The sequence below is a fragment of the Apium graveolens genome, chromosome 2 (assembly GCF_009905375.1).
Source record: "Apium graveolens cultivar Ventura chromosome 2, ASM990537v1, whole genome shotgun sequence".
Taxonomy (NCBI): Eukaryota; Viridiplantae; Streptophyta; class Magnoliopsida; order Apiales; family Apiaceae; genus Apium; species Apium graveolens.
In genome coordinates this window covers 171,644,047-171,660,295 of record NC_133648.1, presented here as the reverse complement: position 1 = coordinate 171,660,295, position 16,249 = coordinate 171,644,047, and positions in this window count along the sequence as shown.

The following is a 16,249-nucleotide window of genomic DNA, read 5'->3' as shown; positions in this document are numbered from 1 at the left end:
TGATAACCTCTGTCACAGATTTGACTAACACTCAGCAGATTGTGTTTAAGTCCTGAGACCAGAGCTACTTCTTTAATGATGACATTCCCAAGATTGATATTGCCATATCCCAATGTTTTTCCAATGTTGCCATTTCCATAAGAAACACTTGGGCTAACCTTCTCCACAAAGTCTGATAGCAGGGCTTTATTTCCAGTCATAAGTCCTGAGCATCCACTGTCCAGAACTAGGATATTTTTCCTGTTGCCCTGCAATCATAAAGACCACTAATGATTAGTTTTGAGGACCAAGACTTGCTTGGATCCTTTGACCTTATTAAGTTTGTTAACATTTACAGCGGATTTAGCATCAGAGTTTATGTTAACATTTTTCTTATCAAAATTTACACTATCAGACTTTGAATCAAAACTTACACTAGAAGGAACAATGCTAACTTTCTTTAAAGAAGGTTTTATTTGATAATAATCATAGTACAAACTATGATATTCCTTACAAGTATAAATGGAATGCCATAAACTACCACAATGAAAACAAGGATTTTGTGGCTTATATCTAACAGACTGACTCTTAACTCCTGACTTTGAAGGTAAGGAGTTTATGTTCTTATTCTTCCTGCAAAAAGAAGCCAGATGGTTAGAACTTCCACAGTTATGACACATTTTTCTAGGAGCATCAGGAACAGGCTTATAATCATTGCTTTTACTCACACCTTCCTTTCCATTCCTATTTTTCCTAGGTGATTTTACCTTGTTTGCATTCTTAACATCTTTCAGCTTATGCTTAAGCTGCTTCTTTGTCACTAAGCCTACGTTTACTTCAGTTGTCTTTTCCTGCTTTAGTTTGTCAGAAGTTAATTCCTTTTTAACTTCTGATTTCTCAGTTTCAGACTTTACATCTACAAACTTAACAGGTTTTAACTTTGGCTTTTGTTTAACAACTATAGGGTTAATATCTACAGTTCCTTTATCATTCTTATCATCTCCATAACCTAAGCCCTCTTTCCAGTTTCCACTACTTAACAAATTCTGAGTTGTTCTGCCAGAGTTAGTCCAAGTCCTGATAATCTCTCTTTCCTTTTCTAACTCAGTTTTTAGAGATTCATTCATTTTAAGTACTTCATCCCTAACATAGAAAGCATCATCTCTATCTTTCTGAGTTTGATAAAACATGACTAACTCTTTTTCTAAATAATTATTCCTCTTTTTACAAGCAAGATTTTCAGAAGTTAATCTTACACATGTTAAAGTTTGATCTCTATAGCTAATGAACATGGTTTTAAGATATCTTCTCAACTCATTAATATCATCAGTATGAAAGGCATAAGTAGTTTGAGGTACCTTTAACTCAGCAGCTTCAGGACTTCTATCAGCATTTGCCATATCAGCATTTGCCATCAAGGCATAGTTCTCCTCACTTTCAGAATCTGAAGTGTCTGTCCAGCTTTTCTTCTTTGTGACAAGAGCCTTGCCTTTGTCACTCTTCACTTTCTTGCAATCAGGAGATATGTGGCCTTTCTCACCACAGTTGTAGCATTTGACATTTGTGTAATCTCCTCTGTCAGACTTCCCTCCTTTGCCTTCAGATTTTCTAAAATTCTTCTTATCAGAACTTGCACCTTTCCTGAACTTCCTGTATGCAATCCTTGTGATTCCTTTCACCATAAGAGCACACAGCTTCATCATCTCTTCATCAGCATCCATCTCAGGCGATCTTTCAGTTTCTGAGTCACCATCACTATCAGAACTTGATGACTCAGTATCAGACTTTGTGAAGAGCGCTTTACCCTTGCCTTTCCTTGAGGTAGCTGCCTTGGGGGATTCTTCTTCAGCTTTAAGAGCAACTATCCTTGACTTTCCTCCTTTTCTCTTGCTTCTTTGTTCCATCTCAAGTTCATGAGTCTTGAGCATCCCATAGATTTCATCAAGAGTTGTTTCTTCAAGACTATAGTTGTCTCTTATGATTGTGGCCTTCAAATCCCAGTTTTCAGGAAGAGCTAACAGGAATTTAAGGTTTGAATCTTCAAGATCATACTCCTTATCAACCAGTGACAAATCATTCAAGAGTTTGACAAATCTATCATATAAATCAGTCAATGACTCATTAGCCTTTGAGTCAAAGTGTTCATACTCTTGAGTGAGTATTGTCTTCCTGTTCTTCTTAATCGAATCAGTTCCCTGACATCTTGTTTCCAAGGCATCCCATATCTCCTTTGCAGTTTATTACCCAGTTTGACATTACATTATCAATGGCACTATGCAGTAAGTGTCGTACCTTAGCATCCTTAGCAATTGATGCGATATCTTCAGCAGTGTAATCACTCTTCTCTTTTGGAACAGACTTTGCTGCTTCACCTGCAACTGCAACAGCGAGTTTTGTTGGATTATGAGGTCCTTCCTTGATTCTATCAAGATATTCTGGATCTGTAGCTTCCAGAAACATAGTCATCCTCACCTTCCATATGGGATATTCAGATGGTTGCAATATGGGAACTCTAATAGCCTCATATCGACTATGGATTTGTGTCTTTGGAGGTTCTTCAGTTTTGGTGGGCTTAGTTGGAGTTTCTACTTCAGACATGATTGTTTTTAGATCTTAAACTGTTTGTGTGTTAACAGATAGGCTCTGATACCACTTGTTAGGTCACACACACTGTAGAAGAGGGTTGAATACAGTGTATAGCACAATCAAATCGAATTCTAATAACACAAGTAACAGAAAACTGACTTTATTCAAAGCAATAAACTCTGTTATAATACGGAACTGTCCTCTCTCAGTGATGAACAAATATCACGAGAGCTGCTAGGGTTACAATGAATAATATTCTTGATAATGATAACACTTATAGTGTAAACCCTATGTCCGTGTTTATATACTACACAGTTACAAGATAATCGCTAATTGATATGGAATATAATTCTGCTTCCTAAAATATATCAATCAGATATCTTTTCTTCCAAGTATTCCATTCTTCATAGAATTCCTTCTTCATGCATATCTCTCCTTACGTTTATCTTGATCTTCTTTCCTTTCAATCAACCGCCTTCCTTATCTGAACGTTTCCTTTAAGTCCTGATATTATCTCCTGATAAATATGTCCTGAACCTTAAGTACTGATGACTTAAGTTCTGACTTCAGTATAAGTGCTGATTTCAGTTAAGTACTGATTTGTCCTATTTAAGTAAGATCTGAAAACTAAACATAAATCATATTAGTCATGACATTTTCAAATATATCTAACATAGACATCCTGTGGAGACAAGGCATTGGCATTGCTCCTAAGATCATCTAGAAGATTGAGCCATTGAGGAATCATCTACAGATGTAGGTTGAGAGCCAGATTCTTGTAGCCATTGAGATTGAATGTTTGGTTGCTGAGGTTGTGAGGTTGAAGGTTGAGCCATTGAGGAATCAGAACCACCTGTGATTGAAGTCCCAGTTTTACTCACAGGTTGCTCTGTGTTTATGACAGTGTGTTGTCCTCCACTTGTAGTGGGAACCTCAAATTGAATTGGAGGGGATTTGACTGGGTTACTGTCATATGCACCAGACTCAAACCCATGTGCTTCTTACAAAGCACTATCACTTGAATGTGATAAACTTTCCTCCCCCACAGCAGGATTATTAGCAATTATACTCCTAGTATTTACTGCCAAAACAATTTCTGCTAGGGTTTTGAGGGGAGTTGTTCCTACATGAGGAACCTCCAATTGAATTGGAGAGGATTTAGATAGATCCCCCTCAGGAGTACTACCCTCAAACCTAACAATCCGTGAAAACTGATTTGTACATGAAGGTGCATTTAGTATCTCCATGGGGTCTTCAGTAAAAAATGATGAATCCCCCATGATTTTGATGATGTCATCAAGGTCTACCCCAGCTAGTAGCCTCTTACCATCTGATTGTAGTGTCTAGGTGGTGAGTAAGGTTTCTTGAACCAAGTCATTTGATTTAGCTTGCACTTGAGAATTGGATTCAAGTGCTGTAGGTAGAGAAGAAATTTGTGAGATTAGAAGTTGTTGTTTAGAAGTGAGTGTTGGTAGCTCCCCCTGAATAGATGAGGGAGCTTCAAAAGATGTGCCCTCACTTTGTGTGCCATCCTTATTTCTTCTATCATACACTTGGATTTGATCAAGTGCAGGCTGTGCAGACTCTATACAGGATGCATTAGGGTGAATGCTCTTTTCAATATACGCACCCTGTTGAGAGGATGTATCTAGAGTCTGTTTAATCCCCATATTTACAACTGCATCCTTTTGGGAGAATACAGAGGTGGCTTGAGTGGTCAGCTCAGTTTTCTTACTCTTCTTCGATCTCTTGACCAAGGGTGACTCTGCTTCTGTTTGATCCTCACCACTCTCATTCATAACTGTAAGGGTCACCTCCTTTCTCTTCCTTTTACTCACCTCATCCTCTTGAGAAGATGAGGTGGTTAGTTTCCTACTTACTAGTGGTTTTGAAGAAACAGGCTCAATATGGGTAGGTTCCTGTGTGTGTGCCTGTGTTTGTGCTTCCACAGGTTCAGGAACCATTGTTGCATTAAGTTGACTTGCACTGGTTCTCATGTCTGGTATGAAATAAGGATAAGTCTTAAATCTTTCAATCATGAAAGGTGTTAACTTAAGACTTACTGGAACCTTATTTTTAGTAAGAAGTGATCCAAATAGAATTTTAGATACTTTCTTACAGTTGACAATTAGTGACCTGTTTACACCTTTTAGCATATGTATGTCATTAACTTTATAGTTTAAAGCTGACATAATAAATCTAGGCAGAAAAATTTGCTTACCTCTTGATTCCAATGGCATTGTTATCCTGGTGCTCAATTCCTCCAGTATGTAGTGTCCTACATTGATCTGTTTGTTGGTGGCCATTGAATAGAACAACTTCTAGACAACACTGGATATGTTGTCAAACCCTGACTTCCTGTAGGTGAAGGCCCTTATTACTGAGTCAAAAAGAAAGGACCATTCCCTCCTTAGATGCTTCTTGTTCATGCTTGTTAGGTTGATCTTCTCAGAATAGTTGATGAAGTCCATGAATTCATACAGCTCATCTTGAGTTGGAGCCTCCACCGGCTTATCAGTAGGAATGCCCAAAGCCATATTGACATCATTTTCAGAGATCTCCACCTGTTGTCCCTTGATTGTGCAGTTTATCATAATTGTTGCAGCTTGGTTCTCATGCACAATTGTCCTTGTTGTAGCTATGTTCCAAAAGTCCCCTAACACATCCAAATACAACACAGTTTAGCAGTAAGAGCACCTACATAGTAGGTCTCAGACAGGAACTTGACAAAGCATTGGAAAATCTCAGGTGCTTGGTTTGCATCCAGAAATGCAAGGAAGTTAGTCTCCTTGGGAATGAAGGGTACAATATTGTTGGTTGCCATTGATATGAGTATGCAATTTAGTGGGTAAAAGAAATTAGTGAGAAAGGAGTGAAAACGAGAGAGAAATCAGTTTTGGATTGAGAAGCTAGGTCACTTGAGATCTCGAAGTTGTAAGTATGTATATGTATCGAGATGTCTGGGTATTTATAGTAAAAGCAAATGACTTGTCGAGAACTCAAAAATAGATGTTTGGAATTAGTCTATCGAGAAGTCATTTTAAGAAATGAAAGACATATCGATAAGTCATTTTATTTATTTTTGTAGAGAACTAAAAAATAAGCTTATCGAGATGTCAAATAAATACCCAGTTTGTTCAAAATGGACTGAATTTGATTCCAATTTTTATTTGAATAAATTCAAAATAAAATTAGAATAATTTTGCCAAAAGTATTTTACTAAAATAATTTATCAGATTAAATTAATTCAGTTTTGAGTTATTGATAAGGCTAAAAAATAATTCTTGTAGAGAACTCTGTAAGTTAACACTTCTAGAGAACTCTACAATGACTTATCAATAAGTCATAATAAAGATTATCGAGAAGTCACTCGAGAAGTCAGTAAATTGACTTATCGAGAACTCATTCGAGAAGTCTTAAAATGACTTGTCGATAAGTCAATTAGACTTATCGAGAACTCAGTTCTCTATACACTTTTGAACATTTTAAGTATGCCTTGTGTTAATTTTACATATTAAAGATGTAAATTAACAACTTAGCAGTTTACTTAGAATTTGAAAAATTCCAAGTTAAATTTTGTTTTTGAAAAATAAATATGCAGAGATTTCTGAAATATTTATATTCATATTTCAGTTAATTTCCAATTAAATCAAATTAATTTTGATTTATTAGAATTTAATCTGCTGCAACACATTAGTTGAGTTCTTGCCTTAGGATGAAAAATTAATCATTCCAATATCACCTACAAGCCTTATGAAATTTGCTTCGTCCAAAGGTTTAGTTAAAATGTCAGCTAATTATTTTTCTATTGGAACAAAAATGAGCTCAATGGTACCATTTTTAGCATGTTCTCTAATAAAATGGTATTTTACATCAATGTGCTTTGTTCTAGAAAGATTAACTGGATTAGCTACTATAGATATAGCACTAGTATTGTCACACATGATAGGAATTTTGTGCAACACGAGGCCATTATCCATTAGTGGATTTCTAATCTAAAGCACTTGATTACAACAACGTTCTGAAGTTATGTATTCAGCCTCTTCTATAGAAGTTGTACATATTGTTGTTTCTTGCTATACCGGGATACAAGTCTTTGTCCAAGAAATTGACAGCTTCCACTAGTACTCTTTCTGTCAACCTTGCATCCAGCAAAATCTGTATCTGTATAGCCAACAGCTTCAAAACCAGTTCCCTTAGGATACCATAATCCCAAGTTAGGAGTTCCCTTCAAGTATCTAAAAATCCTATTTACAGGCATCAAATGTGATTCTTTTGGATTGTCTTGAAATCTTGCACACACACATATAGCAAACATGATATCTGGTCTACTTGTAGTTAGGTAAAGCAATGATCCAATGATTCCTCTATAGCTTGGAATATCTACACTCTTGCCTTTTCTAACTTCATCCAACTTTGTTGCAGTTGACATAGGTGTTGATGTAGGTGAATAATCAACCATGCCAAACTTTTTCAACAAATCTTTAACATACTTAGTTTGACTGATGAAGATTCCATCACTTCTTTGACTGACTTGTAGTCCAAGAAAGTAACCCATCATACTCATTTCATATTCACTCTGCATGAGCTTGGAGAATCTTTGGCACAACTTTTCCTTTGTAGAACCCAAGCTGATATCATCCGCATAGATCTGAACTAGGATCATATCTTCACCATGTTTCTTGTAGAATAGAGTCTTGTCTATAGTACCTCTAGTAAAACCATGTTTAAGTAGGAATTCTGATAATGTATCATACCAAGCCCTAGGTGTCTGCTTTAGTCCATATAGAGCTTTGAGTAGCTTGTACACAAAATCTGGAAATTCTGGATCTTCAAAGCCAGGTGGCTGTTGCACATAAACCTCTTCTTCTAGCTCACCATTTAGGAAGGCACTCTTGACATCCATTCGATACACTTTGAAATTTGAATGTACAGAAAATGCTAGAAAAATCCTTATTGCTTCAAGTCTTGTAACTGGAGCAAAAGTTTCATCATAATCAATTCCTTCTTCTTGTGAGTAGCCTTTTGCAACCAACCTTGCCTTGTTTCTGGTAACTATACCATTTTCATCCATCTTGTTCCTGAACACCCATTTTGTTCCAATAATGCTTCAATTATTTGGTGCAGGAACTAACTCCCAAACTTTATTTCTTTCAAACTGATTAAGCTCCTCTTGCATTGCAGATATCCAATCAGGATCTATTAGAGCTTCTTCAGTTTTCTTGGGCTCTATTTGAGACAGAAAGCATGCATGGAGGCACTCATTAGTAGTTGTACTTCTAGTCTTCACACCAGCAGTAGGATCACTAATAATTGCTTCTCTACTGTGACTTCTATCCCACTTCCTTGTTTGAGTTTGTTGACTTGTGCCTTCATCATTTTCTTCATTATTGGTATGACTTGCAGATCATTCTTCTCTTTCCCCCCTGAGTTTGTGCTATCAAATTCAGGTGTTTGAGATGAGCTTCCATTCCCATGATTTTCCTATTCAGTAATCTCTTCATTCAACATCTGTTGTGCATTGACTTCAACTTTACCATCAGAATCACTATCAATATTGAGATTTTCAAATGCAAGGGCTTCAGCTTCATTTTCATCAAGGCATTCCAAGCCTGGACACTTGTCATCATCAAAAGTCACATATGTGCTTTCCATAATCTTCTTTTGCTCAATCACATAGACCTTGTAGGCAGTTCTCTCCAATGAATATCCCATCAAAATTGCTTCAAAAACTTTTGAGTCAAATTTTCCCACATATTCAGAGTTGTCTTTTAAAATGTAATACTTGCTTCCAAACACATGAAAATGTTTTACAGTAGGCTTTCTCTTGGACATGATTGAGTAGGGTGATTTTTCATGGGCCTTGTTAATGAGATATATGTTTTAAGTGTAACATGCAATGTTAATAGCTTCTTCCCAAAAACTTGTTGGCAACTTGGTGTCGGATCTCTCTAATCTTGGCCCTGCGTTTTATGATATTAATTATAAGAGTACGAATAGAACATTAACCTTAATCACTACGGTGTAAGCGATTCAAATCCACGTCTTCTATTGTATTTCCTGATTCTCCTTGGACGAAGTGTGGGCTTCGATCTTCCAAGGTGTACCTCTCCCAAAGCTCCGAAATTCCAAAATCCTAGCTGGCTCCTTGCGAAAAATGGCTGCCTCTCTCAAACCCTAGGATGTGATTTCGTTTTTTGTGTGTTAACCCTAGCTTTAGGAGAATGAGAATATTTATAGGCTACAGTAGGGATCATGGACCATTAGGTCAGGCCTTCTAATAACATTCCGGGCCAAGCCCAATGTCATTAAATATTAATTCAATCCACTAAAGAATTAATATTTGCACTACCTTTCATAATTCCGTAAATTAACTATTTAATTCGGCTCCCATATTAATTGCTTATAATTTTTCCATGTTTAAGATATCGCATGTCCATTAATTAAATTAATTTCTGACAATTAATTTAATCAATATCTTTTATCCTTGATCATCCACTCAACCTTATAATTATGCAAGAAAAATTTGCCTTCAGGATTAAAGCATAATTATCTTTATGAGCTTTCAAGAGGACATCATCACCCGAATATATTTTTCGGACACGGTTTCCTTTTATAGTTAATATCTCACTCTGTATATAATGTCATTGCCCAATATATAAATTCGTAATTTAAAATAAATTACTTGATGTATGAATCAAGGCATGTGCATTAAATACAAGTGTCAATTACTACATCCGGATTAAGAACCTAAGCAATAATAATATCGTAGAATCTTAGTTCTTCTTTATTGTTAGAATAAAAGAAACAATTTGTAACACCCCCAAATCCGGGGTTGGGGATCCGGGTTGTCACGAGTTCCATTTCCCTTAATAACACCCAATCTTAATAAACAATCAACTACTCCGTACTGTGACCCCACAATAAACACACACACCATAAGTTATAGTCTCAGAGATGAATATCCAAAAATAACACGAGTCATTTTATTCCACAATTATAAGCCATTACACCTCAAAAGGGTTTCTGAATAAATTTACATTTCTTTGCCATTATTACAATTCATAAAGATACATAAGTCTGGTACATCAAAAGTTGAAAGCCTAGCCTATTGGTAGTTCCTACCTCAGCTACAGCGACATCAACGCCTATAGGAAACTGCGGAATATTTCCTATCCGCTCGTGAATTGGGAGCTTGGTCCTGTTCATCTTGTCTATCTGATGTTGTGTGATGAAAGAAGAAATCAAGGGTGAGCAACAAGCCCACCGAAATAGTATGTATAATAATTTACAATATATGAGCATTCTCATAGTACTCAAGAAAGTCTTGGTTAAGAAGAAATGAACCAAGTTGATATCTTAACGCGACCAAGTCGCAAAATATTCAGTATATACATACATATATACTTTTCACAATCTTTGAAATCCTCTGACATGTATAATATACACATACTTCCAGTTTATAACTATATAAAAATATCGTTGCAAGCTGGTCTCATATATCTAACCTTGTCTCAACGTTTTTCTGAAATTTTTTATCATGCATAAGATAATCATTAAATAGATATAAGTTGAAAAGATGAAGTTACAAGATACTCCAATATACTTATATCTTTTCCGAATACTACTTGAACTACCACCATTCAAGTTATAATTAGCTCATCCCATAGATGAAGCTACACGACAAAACTTGTATAGAATCTATCTTTGAAATATCATCAAAATGAAATGAAGTTACGAGATACATCATTTAATGAAAACATCATTTTGAAAACTCAACCCTGCCAATACTTAACAATCGCCCAGCCGTAGCCTTTCTATCGAAGTGCTCTGGGTAGTGTTGCAGAAATATCCAATTGGATGATGAACTCATTACGGGAGTTTGCCGCGCCAGGAAGACCACTCACGATGATCAGTCGTAGTAGTGCAACCCCACCATTTTCTACATGTAGAGGAGAACCTGTCGGATTTACTTGTCAACCGATCACTGGACTCTTAAGGAATGGACCGTCTTAGCAGAACTTCCAGGCCATTTGGGCTAATATAATAAGGCTGCGCCAACGCCACTCGACCACTTACGCCACTCCTAGTTCAGATGAAATCCATGACTCTGAAACGTAAAGCTCGTCCCCCCTCTCCCCAAGTAGAAACTTGTTGATACGGCTCCACCAAGAAGTCGTATCTAGTTGGAAAGGAAAACTCACCGATATTTCCCAGGTGGTGCCTGTTAATGGATTAACTTGTTCTAAGAATTTTACTTCCCGAGTGTTGGGTAAGTAATCAAAAACTCTTTTATCAAAACAGCAACCTTGTTGTGAATATAAAATACACCACAGAGCCGGATCCCTCAGGTTTTGAGCGAGTATTTAAATCCCCTTCGAAAGGAGGATCTTAAATATAAAAATGAGTTTTGGGATCCACCCTAACTTCTAAAATCATTTTGAAGACTCGAAAACATTTTTAAGAATGTTTGGAGTAATGCTGATTTAATGAAATAAATCAGTCTCGATATATTAGAAAAAAATGTGAATATTATTATCTAAATAATATTCCCATAAAGGATAATCTTTATAAAAATAATTGAAGTAGAAGTTTTAAAACTCATACTTGAATTGAATAATAAATAACCAAAGATATACTTATACGAAAGTATGATCTTTATTTGAATAATCGAAAATAAGTTTGATTATCGAAACATTATTCTTTAATAAAATAAAGAATATTATTTAGTAAATAAGCGGAGTCATAGGTCCTCGAATGAATATTCAAAAATAATATTCATTAATTAAAATAAACGGAGTCATAAGTCCTCGAATGAATATTCAAAATAATATTCATTAATAAAAATAAAGTTATCGAATAAACCTTATTCGATTAATAGGTTTGAAAACTATATCTATATATATTTATATATATATATATAAATATAATATACTCGGGAACATCGACTCCCGGTTTTAGAAAATGTTCACCTTTGGGTCTCCAATACTAAGGGTATACGCAATTACTGCTTATCTCTAGCATAGGTATTATGCAACTATAAGCTTTGGAATTCAACAGGTAGATATCAAGATTACGAAACAGATATGCATATATCCCATATCATCATGCTCCAATATATATTGCAAGATTTGCTAATTAACCATCATGCATCTATCACAAGATAATGCATATACATATATACATCACAACGACAGTATAACGGGTAGAAAACTTGCCTGAGTGCTCCCGGATAGAATTAAGCTTAGAGTGGGTCCGATAACCTATGACAACAACATAAGTTGGAATTAAACCCCGTTCGCTTAAAAAACTAGACTTTAACCAATTGAACCCTAACGTTCGCTTATGGTCACTTCTTACGCTTAACGAATCACATAAGTCGTTCGAGTACCCTCGGCTCCACAATTTTTAATAATTTAACCATTAAAAATTTTAAGGAGATTCTTTCGCGAGTACCCTACTAACTGCATAATCCACTTTACACAATTGTTTCATACTCCAATTAGTCATTTAAGGGCCTTAACCAAGGTTTCAAAGTAAGGCGAGGGGTAATGGTTCGTTTGCGAAACGCCGTTACTTAAAATGGCCGTTTCTCCTAAACCGTACATCGGATTCAAGCGAACCACATATCAAAACGAAGCTCGTAACATGAACTATCTAATCATGGAAATGGTCAAAACCTAACAGTGAGTTCACGGGTCCTAATGTTAAGGACAAAAGCAGTCTAGGGTAAATCGGGCATTAAGACGGCTATGTTTACGCGATTACCAAATTTAAACCATTCCAATCAATTCACAATTCAACCCACAATCACCACTACAACCAAACTTCATCCATTCTTTACTTCAACAGCCCCAACAACTCAAGATTTTCAATTTATACTATTTCTCAATCATGAACTAAGAGCTTACTTAAGTTCATTAACTAATAATCAAGATTTACCATTCCAAAAACATTACAAAACCAACCAATCTCTAAATTTTCAATAAACATGCTTCTCATGAACCATACTACTCATAACAAGCTCTAAACATGAGTACACACCCATTACAATTAACCCATCATCTAAACATTATGAAATCCAAACCAACAAAACTTAAGATTAAGGGTTTGAGAAGGTATACCTTCCTTGGAGAGTGGAGAATCACTTAGGAAGCCTTAAGTAACCCCTAACTGTCTCTACTAAGCTTGGATCTTGAAGAAAATACAAGAAAACACAAAGTTAGTTTCTTGAAAGCACTATTCACCAAGAACTTTGATGAATTGATTAGCTTAGTAAACCTTGGAATCTTGGCTTCAAACTCATAACATAACTAAGTCATGAATTATGGAAGCTAAGGAAACAAACCTCTTAATTTTTGAAGGTGTGTAGCTTGATTTTTGAAAATTCTCTTTTGCTTTTCATGGAAAAGCCGAGAGCAAAGAATGAGGGGGGAGAAGATGATGTTTGCTTGGTTGCTTTTCCTTTTTGTTTTGTTAATTAACCTTTTACCATGATAAAAAAATGAATGGCTTAAAATCAACCAACAATTCCTTCCCTTTTTGGTCATTCTTATGTCATCCTTCTATGTCATCTTGTTACACTTGTCCTTCTCTTGTTGGTGTGATGACATCATTATCCACTAACCCCTTTGATTAACTCCTAATCACTTGGCTAATGATCGCTGATCTGTTATACGGTTCGCTTAACTTTCGTTCTCGTTTATCGTTTGAGGGATCATACCCGGGATCTTATTACTTGGGTTCCCCTAAACCTTTCTCAATATATTATATTCCTTTTTATGATCCTCTCTTATAATCCTTGAATTTAAATCATTTTAATCATGTTACCTTATACTCAATTCTTTCGGTATCTGGTGGATTTTTGGGAAAAATCAAAGTGTTCGGATTTGGATTCTGACGATCTTTACATACACTTATATACCATATAGAGTACTAATAAGATCTCAGAATAACAATAAAAGAACATCTACAAAGTGAGGCATGAAAAGTTTTCTTATTCAGTAAAATCACTATTCATAAGGGTTACAAAAAGTCCAAAATTTTTGGGGTTATTACAGTCTCCCCTACTTAAAAGGATTCCGTCCCGGAATCAGATAGAAAATGAATAGGGATACTTTCTTAGCATTGCACTTTCTAACTCTCAAGTCAATTTTCCCACATTGTGGTTCTGCCACAAACCCTGACTAGCATGATAACCCTTCTTCTAAACACTTGTCCATTTTTGATCTATAACCCTTCCTGGTTGCTCCATATAGGTTACGTCTGATTGCATGTCTATGCGCTCATATGCCCCTATTTGTCTGGCATCCGGATTACACTTCCTTAACATTGATACATGGAACACGTTATGCACTTGCTAAGGTTCGGGGTAAGGCTAGCTCATATGTTAACTTCCCAATACGACTTAATATATCCAAGGGTCCAACAATTCGTGGGCTTAGCTTTCCTTTCTTTCCGAACCACATCCATCCTTTCCAAGGGAATACCTATAACAACACTAGGTCCCATACTTCCTATTCTTTGTCCTTTCGTGTCAATTCAACATACTTCTTATGTCCATCTTGGGCTACTACCAGCCATCCTCTGATTAGATCTATTATATCCTTGGTCATTTGGACTACTGCGGATCCGAGCATCTTGCGCTCTACAACTTCATCCTAACATAAGGGAGATCGACATTGTCTTCACTCAAGGATCTCATAAGGCGATACCTCGATACGGACATATGATCGATTATCGTAAGAAAACTCAATCCGCGTTAAGTGATCATTCCAAATTTCTTTCAAGTCTATTGTACAGATTCTCATTATCTCATCTAGATCTACAACTTTTGCTTCTCAATACCCACTCTTTTCCAGTTCGTAATCGTTACTATCTTTCGTACCAAATTTTATACTGATTACACTTTTGCTCGTTAACGTTCTATAACCTTTTAATAATCGCGTCAACCTTAGTATCACGAACGCGTTAGAATCGGAATACCACCATACTTGGTACCATTTCATCTCTAGCTGCCTCCATCTTCGAAAGCTTGATTTTTCATATAGAAGTTAAAGAATTTATTGAGAGATCACTATGATCATGAACACTTGTTATATCGCATAGTTAATACAGAAGGTGGCCAGCCTTTAGTACTTGACAAGCAATTAAACAACATGTGGTATCCTACTAGGCTTTTATCACACAGATAGATAGTCATTCGGCAATACCTCCCCTTCTAGAAGGGTTGTTCTTCTCAGATTACATGCAATGAAAAGAAGACAAAAGAACGAATTGAAGAGAATGGTATATATGAAAAAAAACAAAATACTACCACAAAATATCTGGCTTGGAATCTACCTCTGAACTATAGAGGTTTGTCATAGGAGAACAAAATATATACGTATATATATATATCAACATCAAGTAGTATAGCATCGTATTTCACGTGTCTGAATATTTACTATTCCGTCCATCATTCTATGGACCCATGCTCTTGCTCGAGCTTATAAATAATCACCGTTGAAACTCCCTTGACAGCAAGATCGAATCTCGGATTTCATTCTAGACATCATAGTTACTAGAATCCATTGCTATTCCGTAACCTTCTTCGTATAGTAATACTACTCTTTATCGATAAGAAGGAATAAATATTCAATAGGTAGATAATCGACTTAATTAGTCTATCAATGATAACTTGTACACAACCACGACCTGATTAGTGGTACTCAATCTCAACATCCATCCCAATACAACTCTCACGGTCGTAAGTAATTGGCTCATTACTCGCAGAATCATTGATGCATTACTATGGTCCATCGCTGACCTACTGTAGTCATTCATTTTCCATGAAGTTTTAATAGCTAACCATACGGAGTCCATTTATATCATATCAAATCCTTCGAAAGAGGTAACATAATCACCATTCATGATTCATGAAGAACATTCCTGATCCTGACGTACATACATGACATGAAGCAGATAAAATTGCAGAAGAGTTTCAATCAAAGCAACGATAGCAGGCTAATACCATTATTAACCATATTTCTTTACTGGGAGACATGAAGCTCAAAGGTTCATTTAGTCCTTTCGTAACATGCCCCTGGCTTATCTCAAGATAGGACCTTCTAAGATAGATATGCCCCTGGCATATCGAATCCTTCGAAAGAGGTAACATAATCACCATTCATGATTCGTGAAGAACATTCCTGATCCTGACGTACATACATGACATGAAGTAGATAAAATTGCAGAAGAGTTTCAATCAAAGCAACGATAGCAGGCTAATACCATTATTAACCATATTTCTTTACTGGGAGACATGAAGCTCAAAGGTTCATTTAGTCCTTTCGTAACATGCCCCTAGCTTATCTCAAGATAGGACCTTCTAAGATAGAAAGCCCGCTCACGGCGATTACATGAATTAAATCTTTACCAAACTACTATTACGGTTGAGTACCGCACAGTCATCAGAAGGAATGTCAATCTTTCACACCATAATACAACCTTCACGGAATTAACCATTATCACTGTATTCCTCTAGCACGAGCGCCGATAATTGTCCTCTTACACTTAAAGTGTTGGCCACCTCTTTGGCCTTTCCTGATAGTAAAATTTCCTTACAATCAATGTCATTTTAACCACCTCCTACTAAATTTTCTACCTCATTTCAATCACTGCTTATGTGAAAATGCTTCTCTTA